Raw genomic sequence first — 24,320 nt, forward strand, 5'->3', positions numbered from 1 at the left:
AAGACAAGAATAACGGCCGAGAAGATTAGTTGTGCCGACGATACGACACCTCGTAATCTGCAGGCTTTCGGACTGATCAGCGGTCGTTTGGTAGGCCATGGCCCGTCGAGAGAGAGAACTACTTTACGAATCGTGGAGCGAGCTTTCAAAACCGACTCAGCACAGTGAAGAGAACTAAGCACATACATACCTCATATATCTCAGCTGCAGACTGTTATGCCTTTCCAGCGTTTAGTCTGCAAGCACTCGTGAATTTATTAAATACCGCCACAATCCTCTATTTGTAACTCTGTAGCCTCATTTAGTTCTATAACTCTTACCTTTAAAACATTATAAACTGAGTCTAACCTCCACTGCCGAATCTGGCTTAGGCTTGTGCGTACTTTTCTACAAATGAGTTCATTCCAAATTTAGCCTTTATCCCCTCATTCGGAGTACCTTCCTGTCACTGTTCCCATCTGGTTGTACCAGTGATCATTCTTGCTACCTTCATGTCTGTTACTTCTACTGGACCTTATGAATAAGATATCCTGTGTCCACCCAGCTTTCACTCACGTAAATCGAAGTTAGACTGAAAACAGCCCGGTGTAATGATAGTTTCATCTGGGAGCTGACTTCCTTTTTACATAATACTGTTGATCGAAACTACGAATTCACTGCATTAGCTTCACGGCACATTCATTCACTCTCACTTAATGTAAGCTACTACCATCCTGAGAGAACACACATTCTAAATAATTGAAACGATCTTCCTGTTCCAGCTTTGTATCCCCAATCTGTTGTCATTTCTCTCAGGTTTCTTTCCTACTGACATCACTTTAGTTCGGAAAGGGCTAATTTAAAATTATTACTCATTGCCCTTATTTTCAAGTTCCAGGATATTAAACTGCAGGCTTTCACAAAAATCTGCCAATAAGATCAATTCGTCGGCACAGGCCAAATTCCATCGAACTAATACCTTCGTACTACTTTATACCTTTATACCTTCGTACTACTTTATACCTTTCAGTAGATGATCCATGTATACTCTGAACACAGAAGGAAGATTGCAGACTGGTCTAACCCTTGTAAATACCTTGAACCTTGAAATCTTTCTACCATCAATTCTCGCTGAAGCCCAATTGTCAATATAAATGCTATTGATTGATTTTAATAATCTACTCTTAATCCCATTGTCCCCAAGTACGGCGAATATCTTTGCCTCGGCACTCTAGATCTACGTACTAAAAACATAGCTGTCTGTTCCTCTCGTAGATTTATTCAAATCACTATTCATTTCCTTTTTTCCTCCCTTCTTCATATTCCTTACTACTGTCCAGAAAGTTTTCCCTGCCGCTTTACCTAGCATGTCCAGGTTATTACTGAAGTCTTCCCAAGCTTTCTTCTAGGATTCAACAATTATGTATTTCGCTCTCTTTCTTTCATCTACGTACCATTCCCTTTCTGCATCTGTCCTTGCTTGGAGCCATTGTGACATGCCTTCCTTTTAGGTTTACAAGTGCTCTCACTTCATCGTCCATCAAGATGTACGCATTTTCTCGTGTTTACAAACAGCTGTTCCTGGACATTCCCTTACTACTTTTAACACAGCATCGCAGTAATGCCACCTTTTCCATTTCTACATCGTGAACCCGACTACTGTTTTTTGAAACTTTTCGCTAGTCATATCCATGCACTTCTGTCTAATTTCCTTGTCCTGGAGATTTTCTATTCATTATTCATCTGAAGCGGATATTATTCCTATTACCACAATTAATCTTGTATAGCAATAGAACCAGCTTTTGGGTGGTTAGGCCGTGTGCATAATGCAGAGTTTCGTCCAGACGTGCCATTTGGACTCATCAGCTGGAATGGCACGCCCCTCCAGGACTCTGCATAGCAGAGGCAGACCAAACTGTGTGGCCCCGCCGAGTTAGCAAATCAAGTTTGCTAACCTGCTAAAGGAGAAAAGATTTCTCCGTTCAAAAAATGCTCCCCCATTGGAGATACAACATCAAAAAAGGCTTTCACGGCCGCAGATCTTAAAATCACAGCAATAGAACCAGCTTTTGGTGGTTAGGCCGTGTGCGTGCCATTCCAGCTGATGAGTCCAAATGGCACGTCTGGACGAAACTCTGCATTATGCACACGGCCTAACCACCCAAAAGATGGTTCTATTGCTGTGATTTTAAGATCTGCGGCCGTGAAAGCCTTTTTTGATAATCCTGTATAATTGCATCATTGGGAATGTGTTATTAAATATCGTCGTTGCTGGGACGAAACCTCCTATGTGATAATATTTTTGAAGATATACTGACCCGCAGTACATACATTATGAAGAGCGAGAACGCCTTGAAAATATTCACACAATATTGCACCTTAGATGACAGAACCTTACCGGCCAAAGTTCTAAGCTAAAACACTCCATATAGTAGGTTTTGTCCCGGCAGCGACGATATGTTTCTCTAATGTTTACTTTTCAGTGACTTGCTAGTAACTTTTGCGGATACATGGACTTTCACCTTCCCCAACATGCAATATACATCAGCATTGCTAGTCTTTATAATCTACAATATTTCAGTAGGCCTACTACAAGTGATTGGTAAGACTTGTTTCACATCTTCAGTGGGTCAGGAAGATATGTCTAAATATTTAACCTTCGACATATAGTGTGCTTACGACATCAATCACAAATCTTTTGAAGCAGTTCAGAATTCATTTGTCTTGGTTGCTTTTACAAAACAGAAAGCACAGGTGACTGATGCATTCTCTTTACATACTTTACGCGTACATTGCAATAAGATGCAATTTATTTCCAAATTATTTGGGAGAATAATACAGGTCCAATTCTGACAGTATTGGTATTTCAAAATCTTTCGTTTGCAGCACACATTACTACTTTCCTGAAGTTCAAGTGCCTTCTTCAAATAGGAATAACGAAATGATAGGAAATGCCTTGAATGTAGTATATCGTCGGCTTACTTCTAAAACCTCGTATGTTACAATGTTCTTCCTACCCATTATATTCCTTAAGACTGGTCACGCCTCCCAGCCACACATTTATAGGCAATCCATCAGAACCTTTTTTATAGGGTTCCTATGCTAATATGTCAAAGAAAATGGACCTTACCACACCGTATTGTAGGGATGTTCTTTCCATGGCGAATTTAAGCACTCCTACAGTTTAATGTATGTAAGGTTCATTTTCCTTTCACTCTCCCATAGCAAAATGAACACAACGAAAATTGTCCTGATGGACTGTACATTCATATGTGGCTGGGAGGCGAGACCAGTCTTAAGGAAGAAAATGGATAGGAAGTGCATTGTGAGATACGAGGTTTTAGAAGTAAGCCGTCGATATTATAATATGTTATGATCGTAATTCATTATTTTAAAATATACACATTGCCTTCAATAGGTGATGAAATATTATTGTTCTTTTTACCCTCAATATTCAATCGGGGCATTCTAGATAGGCTACTCTACGATTTGGTGAAACTGATAAGTCGGGTCCATGGAATCAAAGTACGCCAATGCTATTTGACATCTTTCACATTCGAACTTTAGATTGATCCTATGATAAGGACTTTCTGTTGAGTCTTGGCCAAGTCCTTCACAATTTCCTCTTCTCCCTCCCACATTTTCAATTTCTCAAACTTTGAAATCACCGTTATGGTAATTCATTTTACTAGATTTGCATGCATCATTAGAAATTATATTATTGTAGTGCTTATGACCGTATTTTATTAAGTCTCTAAAAATGAAATTGCTTTTAGCTTCGTCACCACATCGATTTATATAAATTTCCAACCGAAATTCAATTGATACCTCACTCCATCCGTCCAACTAATAAGAATGTTCACTGAAGTCGCAAGACCACCGTGTTTAAACCTGATTTTATATTAGAAATATGATTGTATCAAATTTCGTTGCCAATTTTTGAGGTATACAAAATTACTTTAATAGCGCGAAAATTCATTTCACTGAACACATGTTTTAAAATCCTCTGTATGACAAAAGAAGTACTAATAATAATAATTGTACCATCAAGATGCCGAGTGACTCCACATTTTATTTAGTTTTACACAAATGTTAAATACAGGTAGCATTCGCAGACACACTCATGAGCGACTTTCGGTATGGAGAAAGACGTCTAGATCATTATTGTGTCTGTTATTGAGTAGTGTACAAAATTCATCTTCACACAAGTAGGTTTTTGAAACTTGCAGCGTACTTCAGAAATATTCAGAAATATTTTTCTCTAGTTTTAGCGACCTTAGCTTAGTACTACCACAGGTAAATGAGTTTGGAAAGATTTAGGACTGGAAAGGTAGCAGATTGGGCCAAAATACGGTAAAGTCTCAAAATTTGTCTGGAATGAGTTTTGGAAAGCCTAGAAAGCAATTCTGTCAGTGGTAGGGTTCCAGCTCATTCCTCCCTATATTTAATCATATATCACAATATTCCTCTAGGAGAGATTTAGCCGAAAGTTGTTGTCACAGGCTTCCCACGTGAAAACCGACGTTACAACGGTGGGAAATGAATACAGGATTTTTAAATTGAGAAGTCATGTTCCAGAGGTTCATATTTCACCTATAGGGAGGTGCTGCGGTAATGACATCGATATCAACCGTCCATAAAACTATTAGTGTGCTTGACTTGCATTCTCACTTCCCGTTATCACACCATACGGTTCAATTATCCGTTGTATTTCACAGAAACATAGTTACTTATAAGAGCAAAATCACACCGTGATAAAGCACACAAGAGTACCTTATTTGTCAATGAGTTATCATGACAAAATTGTGGTTAATTATCTCTTAGGGAGAGTCATTGCTTCCACAGATAAAATAAAACAATTATCTAAATATACCGGAAGGAAGCAGAAACGAAACGTACTGGGCAGCTTACAAATCGTATAATTCAGCACCAATAAGTACACCCAAATTTGTTCGTAGATTCGTTGGTGTGTGATCCAGCATCAACAAAGCGGTTGAAAAGCACATACCCAGTGCCTATTAGATAGGAAGATTTTCGTGCTACTCGTTAAAATAGGTTTCAGCAATCACAGAGGGAGAGAATATCGATGCCCTGGTTCTAATACCACGTATCTGTCAATGCTCTTCCTATCCAAAATGTTCCTTAAGACTGGTCCTGCCTCTCAGTCGCATATCGATATGCATTCCATTAGAATAATTTTCGTTGTGTTCATTTTTCTGTGCGTACATGTAAAGGAATATTAACCTTAAATATGTCATGCAAACGTGCATTTCTACAGTACAGTTCGGTAAGGTTCATTTTTCTTCTCACCTGAGCATATTCATACGTCGCTGGGTAGCATGCAATGTTTAGGAAAATAATGGATAGGTAAAGTATATTTTCTCCAAAACGTTTGGATGTTTGATGTTTAATTCTTGCTACCTGCACACTTATATTATCATTATTAGTATTACTGCTACTGGATTGGTGAGGAAAGCAACGGGAAATTGCCTCACTCCTCATTTCCCTAGTACTCCTCTTCAGTGATGCCTAGGCCATCTATGACAGCTGATGGCAGAGCTGTTGAGGACCCAACCAGGACTGAACATACAGTAGTAGTAGTAGTAGTAGTAGTAGTAGTAGTAGTAGTAGTAGTAGTAGTAGTAGGGATAGTAGTGGTACTAGCAGTATTGCTATTTCCGTTGTTATACCGTTGGCTAACTTCTGAAACCTCGTATGTGACAATGCTTTTCTCGCCCATTGTATTCCTTAAGACTGGTCACGCCTCCCAGTCACTTGTGTATATGTAGTCCATCAGAACAATTTTCGTAGTGTTCATTTTCCTATGCTAACGTGTAAAGGAAAATGGACCTTACCATACCGTATTGTAGGGATGTTGTTTTCATGGCGAATTTAAGCACTCCTACAGTTTAAGGTTCATATTCCTTTACAGATTAGCATAGGAAAATGAACACTACGAAAATTGTTCTGATTGACTGTACATCCATATGTTGATGGGAGGCGTGAGAAACAGGATAGGAAGTGCATTGAGTGATACGAGGTTTTAGAAGTAAGCCATCTATATGACAAGACTCTTTCCAAATAAGTTAATTAGTTTTGTTCATGTGATCACTCACACAAAGTAATTGGGATTTTTAAAGAATTGGCCGACTGAAAGTAAAAGATTTTAATTTCAACTCTCTAAATTATTTAGATAATACTAGAGATGTGTTTGACCAATAACTTGATAAATACCCGGAGTAAATAGTACACTCACGATGTCACAGCTAGAATTCAGGCAATGCCCTTCCAACTGCACTACGACGGCTTACTTCTAAAACTTCGTATCTCTCAATGCACTTCCTATCCATTTTCTTCCTTAAGACTGGTCACGCCTCCCAGCCTCATATGGATGTCCAGTCCATCAGAACAATTTTCGTTGTGTTCATTTTCCTGTGGGAGAGTGAAAGGAAAAATGAACCTTGCATACATTAAACTGTAGGAGTGCTTAAATTCACCTTGGAAACAACATCCCTACAATACGGTGTGGTAAGGTCCATTTTCCTTTACATAGCAGCATAGGAAAATGAACACTACAAAAAAGGTTCTGATGGATTGCATAAAAATATGTGGCTGGGAGGCGTGACAAGTCTTAAGGAATAAAATGGGTAGGAAGAACATTGTAACATACGAGGTTTTAGAAGTAAGCCGACGAGTAGTTAAACTACGAAATCAAAATTGTTATGAGTTAGTAGTGTACTGGATTATATTATAGGGGCCGATGACCTTCGATGTTAGGCCCCTTCAAACAATAAGCAGGCAAGGATTATATTATGCTTGAACTTGCATTCATTATGTGGCACCATATGGTTTTAGTATAACTTCATCTCCACACTTTCCAAAATTGGTCGGAATCCGTTCAGTGATGAGAGAACTACAGAATATCGTATTTGAAGAAACAAACCAGCGTATGTCACAAGACTCTTCCTTTCCGTTATTTTCGTTAAAACTGGTCCCAGCCAATTATGGATAAGCAGTCCATCAGAACAATTTTCTTTGTGCTCATTTTTCTATGCAAACATGTAAAGGAAAATGAATCGTAGCGTATAGTGCTAGAGGAATATACGTTTCCGTGACGTATTTACGCACTCCTACAGTATACTGTTATTAGCCTAAGGTTCACTTCTCCTTTACACCTGTGCATAGGAAAATTCGTCGCCGTTCGGGCAGACGGTCATCTCTCACAATGCCTTTTCAGTCCATTAATTTCCTTAAGACTGGTCACGCCTCCCAGCTATATATCGATATGCAGTTCTTCAGAACACTTTTCGTTGTGTTCATTTTCATATGCTGATGTATAAAGGAAAGTGAACCTTAAAGTCATTATACTGTAGGAATGCGTAAATAAGTCATGCAAACATACAGTACATTCCTAGAGTACGGTACGCTAAGGTTCATTTTCCTTTACACGTAGGCGTAGGAAAATGTACATTACGAATATTGTTCTCGTGCACTGCATATCCATATGTGCTTGGGAGGTGTGAGCAGTCTTAAGGAAAATAATGGGAAGAACATTGACAGACACGTGGTTTTGTTTCTTAACATGCGATATACCAGATACAATATATCTAAATTTCTGGAGTCCTACGGCGTTAGAAGTATGTGTGACTGAAAATAAGAATCTAAATTTGTAGTGTCGTACGTTGTTAGAAGGAATTTTCTTTCCCGTATTCAAAATTAGTTCATATCGACGGCTTATTTCTAAAACCTCGTATGTCCCAATGCTCTACGTGCCCATTATATTCCTTAAGACTGGTCACTCCTCCCAGCCACATATTTATATGCAGTCCATTAGAATAATTTTCGTTGTGTTCATTTTCCAATGATAGTGTGTAAAGGAAAATGGTTCTTACCATACCGCATTGTAGGGATTTTGTTTGCATGGCGAATTTACGCACTCCTACAGTATAATGTAATTTAGGTTCATTTTCCTTTACACGTTAGCATAGGAAAATGAACACAACGAACATTGTTCTGATGGACTGCATATCTATACGTGGCTGGGAGGCGTGATCAGTCTTAAGGATAGTAATTCATAGGAAGGGCATTGAGACGTACGAGGATTTAGAAGTAGGCCGTCGATATGTACCTATGACTAAAGCTAAACTGAAAAGACATCCACGAAGTTTATTTAAGAACTAAAATATTAGCCTACGTTTGGTGCTCTTCAGTCTATACAACACACTTCTGTATGATTATACAGTATTAACAGGCCCCGACTGTAGTTATACTGCAAAATGGTAAATGAAGTAGTATATAATTTGATCTTTTCAGGTTAAATTTTAAACTTGGCACGTTTATTGGGTAACGGGTAGCAGTAATGAGAGTGTCAGTAGGCACAATGTAGCCTTTTTATGATATTCTATATTAAAGAGTTAAGTGATACATAAGTTAGTTGCAATTTGTTTTTCCCATTTAATAAGGAAGTAAACAATTTTATATTAACACTTGTGGTATTTGTTGATAAATATTTTTTAAGTCGTATCTTTTATTGCTAATTGTCACAACTCTTCTAAAAATTTGGCCACCAAATACCAGAAAGACATTTGTTGTTACAATTACGAATAAGAAATGTTGACCCAAGTGATAATATCCCTATAAATTTTAATAGACTTTACGTTACCAAACCCTCATCGTAAAACCATAGACATTATTTCAGATACTTCCAAATATAATATATCGTCGTATTTGTTGCTAGGAAGATATATCGAATGTCTATAATGCTTTCACCTTTTAACAGTAATTTCCTCATATTTATTACAATAACTGAAAATTACGGAATTCCTAAACCAGCCTATGTTCTTCCTTGGACATTCCCCAGGTATCATTGTACTTCATATTTTTGGCTCATATTGTAGTGCACCATTTATGTATACCAGAATCCATCCTTTACTGTATCTATAACCAGTTTCATAAGAAATGCAAATCTATTCATTTCAAAGATATTTCGCCTTAGTTTTGAACGCATCAACAGCTTTGAATAAAAACTTGTAACTTACAAAAGTGAATTATTTCTTACTTACCTTCCTCATCCACAGTGGTTTCTGTACGTCACATTGTCTTGCCCAGGTTACCGAACTCCTCTTATTTTAACTTAGAGACACATGAACCGTGAAATAAACTTTAGTCCTATCATTCACCACAACGGAAAAATTGGTAAATAGACTCGACTCACCCTTCTTTCTACCTAGGTACCTTTTCAATCGGAAAGAAAATGTTTTCACTTTTAAATGTTTCAGAGATGAGTGTACAGAAACGATCTGAAATGGACTGTGTAATATGCGGTTATGTCTTCAAAATTGTATACAATGGTAATAATAGTAATAATAATAATAATAATAATAATATTTCAGTTTTCGCTAGGTAAGTAATATAAGAGAAGGGGATTATTGATTTTTTGTAATTGCATTCCAACATCTTAATGCAATTAAGTCCACTTGACATTAATTAATGAAAAGATTAAATAAATAAGGTGTACGTATCCTTTGTTATAAGGAAGAAAAGCAATTGTGGTGTTTAGCATATCACCATTGAAGAAACTAAAGCTCATATCCTACACTTCCCTTCCTATCTATTATTTTCTACAAGACTGATCACGCCTCACAGCCACACATAGCAACACAGTCGATCAGAACAATTTTCGTTGTGTTCATTTTCCTACGAATGCACGTAAATGAAAATGAAGATTACCGTATCGTACTGTAGTAATGTACGTTTGCGTGACGTATTTACCCAGTCCTACGGTATATTGTATTTGAGGTTCATTTTCCTTTAGTAAAATGAACACAACAATGGTTGTACTGATGGATTGCATATAAATATTTAGCTTGGAGGCGTAACAAGTCATAAGAAGAAGAATGGATAGGATGAGCATTGTGACATGTGAGGTACTGTTTCATTCCCGATGATACGAAACGTACTAAATCAGCCGAGAGTAGGCCTACAACAAATAATAATAGTCTATATTACGGACGGGATCACTTACGAAAATAAATCATAAACCTTGAGAATTCAATATTCTAGCAATGTCTATTATTTACGAAAGGAGCTGAGAAACTATACACAAGTACTGAAAATTAAAAAGATTACTTTCAAGCAAGAATGTGTATCGTCGGCTTACTTCTAAAACCTCGTATGTTACAATGTTCTTCCTACCCATTATATTCCTTAAGACTGGTCACGCCTCCCAGCAACATATTTATATGCAATCCATCAGAACCTTTTTTGTAGTTTTCATTTTCCTATGCTGTTATGTAAAGGAAAATGGACCTTACCACACCGTATTGTAGGGGTGTTCTTTTCATGGCGAATTTAAGCACTCCTACAGTTTAATGTATGTAAGGTTCATTTTCCTTTCACTCTCGCACAGGAAAATGAACACAACGATAATTGTTCTGATGGACTCTACATCCAGAAGTGGCTGGGAGGCGTGACCAGTCTTATGGAAGAAAATGGTAGGAATTGCATTGGGAGATACGAGGTTTTAGAAGTAAGCCGTCGATATTCCCGTCCTCGTCGAGTCAAAATACCGCGGCCCTTTAATTATTATCAGGGGGCAGGCCCGACCTGACTGTCCCAAAACCTGGAAGAATTAATATGTATACTTCAGGGTGCCCAAAGAATCAAAAAAAGATAGCTAATTTAAAGCTTACAACTCTTAACAATTCATATCACGGTTGATGAGACAGAAGTAAAGATAGTGAATATGTGACGGTAAGTCTGAAATTCGTTAATGCATACCAACAGAGGAGTTAACTCCTCCCCCCCCCCTTGATATACAGTGTAGCTTAGTCTGTGGAGGAGTTCCCTGCATGATTTTACTCCTCATTCACTGATCAAGCATTGTAGATAGTTGGATCGGCTGGTAAAATTAGTAATTTTCTGTGAAAAATCCTACTAAAGACACAATCTACAAATCATTATGCAGTTTAATACAGTGTGAGCATGAATTATTTTGACAAATAGAACCAAACTTTTCAGTTGTTCCCCTAGCACATTTGGTTTTATGAGTTTTTGGTCTTCTAGGCTTCCAAGCCTCCCGAATCGTGTTTATGGTGGTTGGAACGAATTATTACTAGTAACGCGTTATATAACATTAAAAAGGGTGAATAAAAAAATTCTCATTGTAGAGGTGTGAACCTTTCATCATGAGTATTACAACCAGTATGAATTTTCCCTTGAATCTCGAATACGCGATATATTAGAAAGATGTCTGCTCTGTAGCAGGTCTCAGTCCTAAATATGTACAATGAAAGGCAAACAGAGAAACATTGATGCGAAGGACTGTATCCTACAAATTCTTAAAATTATCTGACTGCTGCTAATGGTAGGTCACTATAAACAACGTTGACGTTCACCTCTTCTAACATCCACTTTATCCTACTTTATCATTCAGTTCAGTTTCCATTTAAGGCCTTTAACTCATATCCTCATTGTTCAATTTTCTTACTGTATTATTATTATTATTATTATTAGTAGTAGTAGTAGTAGTAGTAGCGGTAGTAATAAGCGGGCTTAGAAACAATTCCACCTATTTCACAACGCCCTTCCTATCCATTATTTTCTTTAAGACTAGTCACTCCTCCCAGCCACATATCTGTACGCAGTCGATTAGTACAATTTTCGTTGTGTTAACTTTCCTATGCTGGCGTATAAAGGAAAATGAACCTTAAATGTATTAAACTACAGGAGTGTGTAAATACAAACATACATGCCTACAGTACGGTACGTAAGGTTCATTTTTCTGATGGACTGCATATCCATTCGTGGTTGAGGTATGACCAGACTTAAGGAAACTAATGGTTCGGAAGAGAATGGACAGATATATGGTACTGTTTCTTAATCACATTGTTAAGTAAAGATGTATAAAACTGACACAATAACAGTTCGTTATGCTGTATGATGTGACTGTTGGGAAGAAAATGCTGGTGTTAGATTACTTAGATATAACAGGACTATCCACTTTCGGGAATTTTGTATTTAGTATGTCTTTCAGAAATAGGTGATAACCGTAAGAAAATTAAAATATTTATATCGTCGCTTAAGAAACAATACCGCATATCTGACAATGCTCTTCCAGTCCACTATATTCTTAAAGTCTGATAACGGCTCCCAGCCACATATGGATATGCAGTACGTCATAACAATTTTCGTTATGTTCCTTTTTCTATACCATCATGCAAAGGAAACTGAACCCTAACGTTTCGTACCGTACTGTAGGAATGTATGCTTGCATGACGTATTTGCGCACTCCTGCAGTATAATGTATTTAAGGTTCATTTTCCTTTATACATTAATATAGGAAAATGATCACAAACAAAATTGCTCTGATGAACTGCGTATCCATATATAGCTGGAAGGCGCGACCAGACTTTAGGAAAATAATGGATAGGAAGAGTATTGTCATGCTACGGGGTATTGTTTCTTAAGGGACGACGTCTTACATCGCATCCTGCGAAAATTCATAGAATAATAATCTAAAGCTTATACGCCTACGCGTGATGAACAATAATTATTATCGAATAGAGAACTTGGAAATCTAAGTACAGCAGTGAAACCTGTTTGTTTAAAGAGCACTACATGCGTGAAATACCATGGATGTTCGTGTTGTACACAGTGTGATCAAATTCTCACGCCAGAAACTTAAGTCCTTCACTTTCTCTTCTCCTATGGAATTGAGTTCCACATTTCCGATGCTGCGTACCACTTATCTTCATTAAATTTACTTCTTAGAACCGCTCTTAACTTAACGAATGCATTAGATTTACATCTGCGATTTCAAATATGTTTTTCATCTTCCGAACTTTCTTCCCCAAAATGATTTTATGTTATCTTTCCTAAGTTACACTTTCACTTAACTGCCACGAATAACCCGTAGGCCAACAATACTGACCTTCTCTGTAGCGCATTCGTCAGCGACTGGTATTCTTAGTGTGGTCCCCAGTCAAGGTGGTCTAGGATGGGTGGCCCCTGTCTAGCCTAGCCCTCAGCAAGCCCTCGCGCTAGCTCAAGGTCCACCCGTCCCTGGGGGAAGGGGAGTGTGAATCACACAGATCAATCACACAGCATTTACCAAAAATATGGAGAAAATGAAAAGTATACAATTAGTTGTACTTAAAGTACTGAATATTACATGTGAGTAATCATTAAAATGTTCCGGTTTGTATTTTGAGGAAGTGGTCAATTAGACGCGACTTTGAAAAGTATATCCTCTCCTTGTAGCAAAATAGCGAAAGTGAAAAATTAGCGAAACTGCATTTCTGCGGTGAAGGTCTGGATTTTACCATTTATACAAGATCTACGCTTTGTCAATTTATCGCATCCGCAGCTCTCTCTGCTTGGCTAACAGACAAAACCAACCACAGAAGTATGGAAATGGCTTTTACGTAAGAAATCACGACTAGATTCAGCCCTGCTGATTTAATGACAATTTACACTTTCGATGGTTTGCCAGAAGGTTGAGCATATGAAATGTATTTGCAGTTCATTCTTAAATATTTACCTCTCAACGATATATCAGTCAATATAAATCAAAGCCGTCTCCTTAACATTCATTGAATGTACATGGAAGGAGTGGAAGGTGATGGCTTCCTTAATACATCAGCTGGGCACAAGATAGGATATGAGAATTTTCTCTACGCCTGGCTGCCTTTGCCTCAAGGAATTAACCCAGAACTCGTTTCTGGTGCAGGCTGAATGACTCCCAGGGCCACATGCCTTTACATTATTAGAAATGGCAATTCTAACTTTCTTGTATTCATGACGTGAATCGAACTTTACCGTACTGTAGGAATGCATGTTTGCATGACATGTTTACGCACTTATACGTATACTTAATCTTTATTTACACATAAGCACAGGAAAATGAACACAACGAAAATTGATCTGATGGACTGCATACCTATATGTGGCTGGGAGGCGTGACCAGTCTTAACCCTTTAGTGCAAAGTGCTGCCATTAGACAACGTATCACTTTTCACCTACGTAAGTGAGTGCAGATTGGGGACAGAGGTGGTTTTATGGCACTCCTTCAACTGTATAGTCAATCAACACATATGCCAGTAATTCCTTGGATTTTTTTACATAAAAGACGACAAAACAGCCCTACAACCAAACAATTTTGGTTCCATTCATTTTCCTATGCTGGCGTGTAAAGGAAAATGAAACTTAAATACATTACATTGTAGGAGTGGGTAAATACGTGATGGAAACATACATTCCTACAGTGCGGTGGGGAGATGTTCATTTTCATTTACAAATTATCATAGGAGCACAGCACAACGAAAATGTTCTGATGGGCTGCATATACCTATGTGGCTCGGAGACGTTGCCACTCTTAAAGAAAAAATGGATTGGCACAGCTACTTTGTCCTCACAAACAGTGGAGAAATCTTAAGTATGATCAACAATCAATGAAGAATCACAAAGAAAGAGAGGTAAGGACAAGTGTTGCTTAAGGAAACCAACATTTTACTCGCACCGGAAATGTAATTTTGTGACATTTGCAAAATAGGGGTATTGTGACCAATGCATTGCAAGATGTTTAGGCATACAGAAATTAGTTTTATAAAATATGAAACATATCTTAGGAGGCGGGCCAATTTCGGTAGAAGTTTGACAACATATACAGAGAGCATGGAGCTAACTCTACCCCTCCAACAGCCGAAGTTACGGGTAGTGGAAGCCTTTACTTTCCACTCCTCCAAGTGCCTTCATGGCCTGTACGGAGATGACTTTTACTATTTGGGTATGCGTGTTTGTACGAACGTGTTTGTGTTTGTGCGGAGATATTATATCTCTCATTTCCCTTTGTGGGCATGTTTACACTCGTATGACGAAGAAACCACGGATTCAGTTGAATTGCTTTATTCTGTCCAGCACCGATTTACTATCCGGAGTTTGGATTTCTCATGTAATTTCACACTGAGAATGTATGCTTAATCTGCAATTTATGGGGTTTTCCAAATGATTTCGTGGTTTTTAAACCTATATTTCCATAGCGAATCAATCTTCTAGCCTATTAGTAACTACATTCCGTGACTAACCAATCCAAATTTACTTTATGAATCACAGTCCATGGGAAACGAGCGGAGTGGCCATGCGTGTTTGCTATGGTGGCAAGCACTGCAGTCGGAAGGCGAATGGGTTCGAACGCCACCGACAGCTGTCCCGAGAATTGTTTTCTGTGGTTCCACATTTTCTCTTCCAGTGAAATGCTGGAAAAATTCCTGTTCACAGGCTACAGCAGCTTTCTTCCACCTTCTTGACTGATCTCACTCGCCATCATTCAATTCAACTTTATTAGCTCCTCGGCTGAGACTGGCTTGAGGAAAGGCATCCGGCCGTAAAAACATGCCATATAAATTCCTCTCACCTTATCCTCGACTCCGTATCAAGACATGGGACTAAGGAGTGGACATACAAGCGTAGTCCTTATGGTCAAGGATGGACGTCTTCTATGTGATTGAACTGCCGTCACTAGGGAACTGTAATGTGCTCTACCGCCCTAGGTGTGGGATTTGATATCGTATTGAGGTCTTATACTTCCTCCTTTGTCCTCACGTGGCTTACTTTATACCACTTCAGATCCACAAACCGGTCTCAAACTTATAACGGAACCGGGATCGAACTCTGGGTCTCCCTACAATGAACTCAAATCACCGACATGTTCCTTTCTGTATTCACAAGAAGCAGACTCCTTACTGACACCTCATTTGGAATCCTACGACACCCAGCCGATACCAAGGCAGAAGTACGGTTACGCACACTTCGAGGGCCACCATCAGAGCGAAGGATATTTTTAAATAACAGAGTTGTAGTCTTTCGGTCTTCTCTTCTTACTTCTATTCTCACCGTCTCCGTAACGTAACGGTTAGTGCCATTAGCTGGTGACCTCGGAGGCCGGGTTCGATTCTCAATACTGCCAGAGATTCAAGAATGGCATGACGGTTGATATGGGTTAAAAATGGTACATGCAGCTCACCTCGATTGGGTATGTGCCTGAAGGGATTTGCACCACCTCGGGATGAACACATGAGTTTACTTTACCTTTGATATATCTGTAACGATTGTGAAAACGGGGTAACTGTCAATATACCTCCTAAACATTATTTTCCGTAAGACTGGTCACGCCTCCCAGCCGCGTACGGATATGCAGTCCACCAGAACAATTGTCCTTGTGTTCATATTCCTATGCCTATGCGTACAGGAAAATGAATCTTACTTGCATTACACTGCAGGAGGGAATCATACATACATTTCTGCAGCAGGCCTATGCTACAAGGCATGTAAGGTTGATTTTTTTTTGCTAGGGGCTTTACGTCGCACCGACACAGATAGGTCTTATGGCGACGATGGGATGGGAAAGGCCTAGGAGTTGGAAGGAAGCGGCCGTGGCCTTAATTAAGATACAGCCCCAGCATTTGCCTGGTGTGAAAATGGGAAACCACGGAAAACCATCTTCAGGGCTGCCGATAGTGGGATTCGAACCTACTATCTCCCGGATGCAAGCTCACAGCCGCGCGCTTCTACGCGCACGGCCAACTCGCCCGGTAAGGTTGATTTTTCCTGTACACATTAACCATATGAAAATGAACACAACGACAATTGTTCTGATGGACTGCATATCCGTACGTGGCTGAGAGGCGTGACCAGTCTTAAGGAAAATAATGGTTAGGAAGTGCTTTGTCACTTACCCGGTATTTCACAGATATACGGCTGTTTATGTACAATGTTTTGCTATTCCTCTTCCTGTTCACATGAGTATTTCCTTGCATGGTTCTAACGTGCCGCAGAATGAAGGAATAGTGTTCACTAGCTGTAGATATAAATAATAACATTTTGGCACATTCGCCAATGAACCCAAACTGAATATCAAGTACCAAATTAGTATAGAAAAATCTAGTTAGTTACTCAGGAGATATGTTTGGGAACTACCCGGATAAAATCCGTTTTCAGTGAAGATGAACGCCAGGTACAAAAGTTCTTTTGAAAATCTTGTTCTTATATTTTGTCGACTTCCGTGGACAATCACTTCATCGTTGCTCTTGGCTTGATCTAGGCTGATATCAGTTGCCTTTGAGAGTCTGACAATTCTGTGTTTTTGGTTTCTGGAAAATTAAGCAACTCCTAGAGACAAATTTCTGACACTCGGCGTCTGTTATTATATAAAGTACTTGAGACCACTTTAAACAAACAAATTAATCATAATAACTACCTCTGCACGATTAATTCCATTTCTAAAATGTAATCTATCCCACCTATAATTCGTAATTTTTAAAATGCATCAATCAGCCCTTCTACACCCGGCGTATTCCATGTTAATTGGCAATAAGGACTTAATAATAATAATGTTATTTGTTTTACGTCCCACTAACTACTCTTTTAAGGTCTTCGGAGACGCCGAGGTGCCGGAATTTAGTCCCGCAGGAGTTTTTTTACGTGCCAGTAAATCTACCGACAAGGGGCTGTCGTATTTGAGCAACTTCAAATACCACCCGACTGAGCCAGGATCGAACCTGCCAAGTTTGGGTTAGAAGGCCAGCATCTTAACCGTGTGAGCCACTCAGCCCGGCAATAACGACTTGGCTTGGCATCTATTCTTAACAAGTATTATATTGGGATGAGTGAGTAAATAATACACAATGGATTATTACATTAATGTAATTATGATTTAAATGTAAGCGAGTATTTGCAGATACGTTTACCCATTTATTCTTTTAAACAAAAATTGTCTCAGAAAAATTGTTTCCTGGATATTTTACTTCAATCTGTTACAAATAATTATTTTTCATTGTCCTATGTTCTTCCTTTCATTATTCGATATTTTGAGACCCATCTATTTCTAAAGTTATAGGTGTTTAAGTTCTTATTTAAATTTCCAACCGAAAATGGAGCGTATGGACGTGTACGCTGAAGTGCATGAATAAACACACATTTATCGTCATCCGAATGACTACTGTATTCCGAAGTATGTTTCTTTACTCTGTTGTGATTATGTACGGAAAGCTTCTACAAATATACGGATGAGCTTTCTAGTAAAATGTCTTGTTGTTACGAGCGTAGCCAACATCAAGGAAGGGAGAGAAGGAAAGATTGACAACAAATATATTCCCATTATGCATTGATGTAAGGAAGGACAAAGGAAAGAATCGTGATTGAGAGAAATTTTGTGGTAAACAATATTAAAGACGATAGATCGCAGAAGCAGAATACTATCTTTTCTCCATAACCAATAGTCCTAAACAGTGTATTTAATGTGTTAAATTTGATAATCTCCGCCCAAGATTATAATTTTTACCTGTATATCCATAACGTCATCATTGGACATCATTTGTCATATGCACCTGTAAATTTATACATATTAATGTATATCTATATATTTATCTTGAGTGCTTTTGTTTCTGGCATACGATAAAAAAATCACTTTACACGTTCAAGGCTCAAACTGTAATACCGGTTTTCTCCATTTTTTAAAGTTCGACGTACAGTTGGAGAGCCTGGATAAAACATTCATGTTTTTCTACCGACTGCGAATATGTATTCAACAACTAGTACTACACTTCAGTAAGTGGCATAATCACGCTAGTGATAACATGTTGCAGCTTGAGAGAAACGGACAATCATATTTTACATATAGGCCTACATCTTTCTTGGGTCTCTCAAAGTTGAAACACAAAACAACCCATAATGAATACATATTCCGTGATACCTACATTAACGAAATTATAATATTAAATTATATCAATTGCCTTTTATTTCCGGGAATAACAATATCTTAAAATTTCTGTAAATTTCTCTTCCCAGATGTGTAGCGTTCCTCAAATAAATCATTAGAACATTCAAACAGCGATATTTTAGAGATCATCCAATCGTTGCTTACGGAAGAGTTATACAGGTCTAATATTTTAAAGTGTAATAAAACATACAGATATTTTTATTACAAAAACAATAATGCTCTAAAACTCAACAAAGTTCTCTATGAAATTTAAAATAATTGCTGTTTAACAGACAAAACTCAGATATTTATTTGTCCAGTGCTGCATTTGCAATGCATAGAAAATAACTGGCGATTATCTCTCAGTATGAATATGAATATTCGAAAATTTATTTCCACTTCCACCGGCACTAGAGGAGCATACTTGAAGAAAGTCGATGGCCTAGTTCTAATCCTTAAGACTGGTCACGTCTCCCAGCCACTTATTGATATCAAGTCCATCAGAACAATATTTTCGTTGTGTTCATTTTCCTATGCAATAACGTAAAGGAAAATGAACCTGAAGTATATAATCCTGTAGAAGCACTTCTTGAAGACATATATTCCTACAGTACGGTATGTTTGAAAACTGGTATCATTAAGCATGTTCATAACAAAGGAACAGCAAATGATATCAACAACCTAGGCCAATAACTATCATTTCTGCTTTAAGTAAACTCCTTGAGAAATTTATTTTAAATCACCTACTTGCATTTATTGGAAAACATTCTCTCTTCAGGAATTTTCAACATGGATTCAGCAAAGGTTTATCAATTGTTACTGCTCAACTGTTTTAAATGCTATTTGTTCGGGGCATCGACCCATGTGGATCTTTTGTCCCTACTGGCACCATACTGTATGAACCTGGGTGTAATTGGAATGGCGGTAGTGTGGAATGTTGTCTGTGAGGAAAGGAAGATTGAGAACGTCACAAGCACCCAATCCCCAGGCCAGGGATATTAATCATTACATTTAAAGAACCCTGACCTTTCCGGGAATCGAACCCGGGTGCCGCCGGGTGACAGGAGGCCGCGTTGCCCCCTAAACCCTGTTCAACTGTTACTCAAAAATTTAGCAATAATCTCTATCATAATAACATTGTTAGTTGAGTATCTTTAGATTTATCTGAAGGCTTTGATAATGTAGTCTACGACCTAATGCTAAAGAAACTAGAACACTCTGGTGTCCGTGGATTCGTTTTACATCTGCTAACTCTTATTTACAATAGCGTAAGCAGTGCGATGAAATAATTTCTGAAATAGATTACGAGGTATAAAACTAGATATCATTTTGAAATCTCAATCAGTGGTATTCCAAAAGTATTATTTTGGTACCTTTTCTCTGTCCCTATATATTGATGAAATGCGAGAACGTATAAACTCCGTAATTATATCCTATTCAGACGACACATCTGTTATTACTTGAGGGAAAAGGTAGGGAATTAATGGTACAAAATCTTAATGCATCCTTAAAACATATCAACAGATTTTTCACTTCCAATATCCTTATGATGAATCCTCACAAAATTAATGTGATAAACTTTGATTTTAATAGGGATTGCAATGCTGATATAAGCATTCAGCTAAATGGTACATACCATCAAATAATAGATTTTACTAAATTCTTAGGCATTGTTCTCGATAGAAATATGTCATGGGAGAATCACGTTAATTATGTCTATAAAAAGTTAACGTTTAGAATATGTTTATTGCGTAGGGTATCTAAAATTATAGATAGAAATATATTGTCAACCCTTTCAGGTACACAACCAAACTATTATATACATTAATGATAATTCATGGTGTTCTTGTTTATTTACGACCAACATCAACAATAAAATAAGTTTCTTTCAAATAAATATGTATGTTTGTGAAAAAGGTCTGGGACCTTTTTCTCTCCGTGTACCTCAAGGGTAACATATTGGCGCTATTTCAGAAAGAGCAAAAGGCCAATATAAATCTGTTTCTTACATTTACTGTACAACATATCTGCACAGAACCATTACTAAGATCCAAAAACTTACATTATAACACTATTTTACCTTTCATGTACTGCGTCATAACGTTGCGATTGTGAGTTTTACCATATGCAAGTTTATTTCTTGGGTTTTAGTGGGACTCACAGGAGCTTTAAAACTTTTATTTAAGTGCTCCATTACAGGTCACCATCATACAATGTGTTGCCACGGTCATGTTGAGCCTCATTATTTGAGAAGTACAAGTACTTTCTACTTTCTTCAAATCGATGAACAACACATCACTCGAGCTACAAAAGGAAGTGCTCAGTCGGGATCAGTTCAATAACGTCTAATTTTGGGGCGATGTGATTGCTCATTTTTATATTCATACCTATAGAGGCTGGACTTTCTGCATAAGTAACGTCAAAACCAGCATCCATTCACTGGGCATAACACGTTGTTTCCTGAACTGTATTGTCAGCCAGTACACTGAAGTACTTTACAGAACGGAAAATGTCAAAAGGCCTAGGTAAACAACCACTTTCTTACATGTTGAAAAGTAGGGCTTTCTCATACTGAAAATAGTCATCACTGTTTGAATTTATTTGCTGGTAAGAACTCGACAATTTGAAATTGCCTACAGTAAAATCCTTGGAAGATCCAGAGTGGTTTCGACATTCAGAATGTACTTAAGGACCAGCATTTATACGAATGGGCATGTTCTTTTATATCAACTTTTTTCGTGGGCAGGAATGTTGCAATTACGGACCCTCTCTTATAATGCTGGTGTCCCTCGGACATCACTACCTTCTACTAGGAAAAGCTGGTCTTCTTCATCGATTGGCGATCACCTTCGCAATCATTGCTCTCGGATTGTAAAAGCTGAACTATTTCCTCATCGGTTAGAATAAATCCACGTCGTCAGGACACTTTCCTAAAAACAATAAGAAACAATTCTCTCATATCTTTAGGACAGTATTCGGTCGTATGTTTATGGTCATTACATAATAAATATAAAATACATCGTTGGCTTTCTTTAAAAACCTCGTATGTCCCAATGCTCTTCCTGCTCATGATAACCCTTAAGACTGGTCACGCCTCCCAGCCACATATGGATATGCAGTCCATTAGAACAATTTTCGTTGTGTTCATTTTCCTATGCCAATGTGCAAAGGAAAATTAGCCTTAAATTCGTTATACTGTAGGAATGGGCAAATTCGCCATGCAAACAACATCCCTACAATACGGTAAGTTACGGTCCATTTTTCTTTACACATGAACATAGGAAAATGAACACAACGAAAATTATTCGGTTGGATTGCATATAAATATATGGCTGGGAAGAGTGACCAGTCTTAAGGATTATAATGAGCAGGAAGAGCATTGGGACATACGAGGTTTTAAAAGAAAGCCATCGACATGTACTGTGATTTTGAAAACGAATCTACTAATCTTACCTCTATATCTGTCTATAATTATAGGTGTGATCATACACTATATTCTTACTTACAGGGTACACAGACACAGACACGCACACACCCGCACACGCCCTCTCCTCCCTCCGTTTACTAATCTTCAAATTCAAAGTCATTTACTTTTGTGGTACACAGGGACATCGGTGCCCCAATGTATTACTGCGTTTAGAATATCTCGAAGTTCGTATGGATCTTGTCCTAATTGATTGTAATACACTCTGAAAACTCTATTAGTTATAAAGTTACTTACTTTAGATTACTCCATCATATAAAATTTGCTCAATAATACAGCACTTACACCTGTTCCAATAGTATATATATTGATTAATTTGTATAACAGTGTTAAAAACAATGCGGAAAACACATGTGACAACACAGTAACAACAGGCTTATCCGTCGTTATCTTATGCACTGTGTTTGTTCATGTAATTAAAATGTGTGAACTGTGAAATAAATAAAGCATGGAACACATATGCCCTTTCTAAGAATCATCCTTCGCATTCCTAATCGAAGTACATGCAAACATTATTTCATAACTCATAATACTATGACGCTTTCTTCCACATAAAAATAAATCTGTTCTGTTTATTAAACACAATAAAGAATTGACTATAAGTAACAGTGAGATCCACAATTCTGTGGTGTAAAGCCAGAAGTTGATATGTCAAGAAATGAAACTTTTCAGGAAATGAAATTCAAACTCTACATGGCAGTATAAAATAATGGGCGGTGACTGAATTTACTAAGTTCAAATTGTAGAACTTGTAGACCAACATATTTTAAAACCCAATAAATACATTTTATACGATAGTTGAAAGAGTATATTGACACAAGGGCATAAATTGACAGATACATTTCTGACACATGAAGGCATGCTACATATTTGACTTATCAAGGTAAGTTAATAAGATATACTCTAAACAAATCCAAGTACACTTTAATACAAGCGTAATAATCTATACTGAAATTGCATTTTTTTCTATTACTAAAACTTTCAAAATTTAAGCCTAAGATGTCAATATCTTTACCGAAAACTTTGTAAATTTTGAGCTTCAGTTTCTTTTCGTTTTGACATAGTTTGAGGGGAAACACTGATTCAATTCTCTTCTTCTGATGATGATGATGATGAGTCAGAACATGGAAGAATATTATCTGATGACTAGCGGCTAAATTTGTACAGAAATTGTGACATTTTGAACTAACTGATGAGGTGTAGCAGAGACGAAAATCATTTTTCTTCTTTTGACTGATTGGAGGTGGCCCCGATTAAATTTGAGGAATATGGATATTTGATGGTCTTCCCGTTTTTTCCGTTTAGGTCAATGACCTGAAACGGTACATGTGGAGCAAGGGTCTATTTTAATTCTATAATGTCAAATTCTTTGTATCACCGCCATTTCATTTAATAACTCTCTGTGGCAATAACACTCTGTATCCCTTCTCTGTTAAATGAGTTTATCTATCAGAAAATATGAATAACAGTAAAAGCCATTATGTCCTCAGTAAGTTTCATAGCACTTTCCTCTCGCAGAACGTACAAAATTATATCAGTCTCTGTGCACCATTATTTCACATGGATTGTGCTTCTTTGTCTCTCAGAGCATGGGCCATATCACACTCAAGACCAGGTAATAGAAACTTTTGATTTATAATTTCCAGAGAGGCATGGTTTCAACTGCTACACTTATCATAACTGCCATATTGATGTTCCGGTTTTGTGCACCGCAAGTATAGGAATAAGATGCAACACGAAACATTTTGAAAAACAATGTAAAAATACAATGAGATAAACATAACTTATCGTGCACTGACAAAAAATAATCCTTCCAAAACTTGATATGTGAAACATATTATTTCTTTCCATTGCCATTTATTCCATTACTTTAATGAGTAGACACATAATCTCTTGGTGGAATATTGAGCACATGGAATACTACCAGCTTCTGGAAAAACTAAAACCTTACAGATTATTAACATTTCAACTTTTGTATTTTCAGCACAGAATTATAACGCAAGAAATAGTTTTCACAGAACTATAAAGGTGGAACAAAGCCCACATGAGAAGAGTATTACTAATCTATAACACCTCTTTAAGGACATCAAAAATCTGAATGGT

Source organism: Anabrus simplex, chromosome 2 (genome assembly GCF_040414725.1).
Source record: "Anabrus simplex isolate iqAnaSimp1 chromosome 2, ASM4041472v1, whole genome shotgun sequence".
Taxonomy (NCBI): Eukaryota; Metazoa; Arthropoda; class Insecta; order Orthoptera; family Tettigoniidae; genus Anabrus; species Anabrus simplex.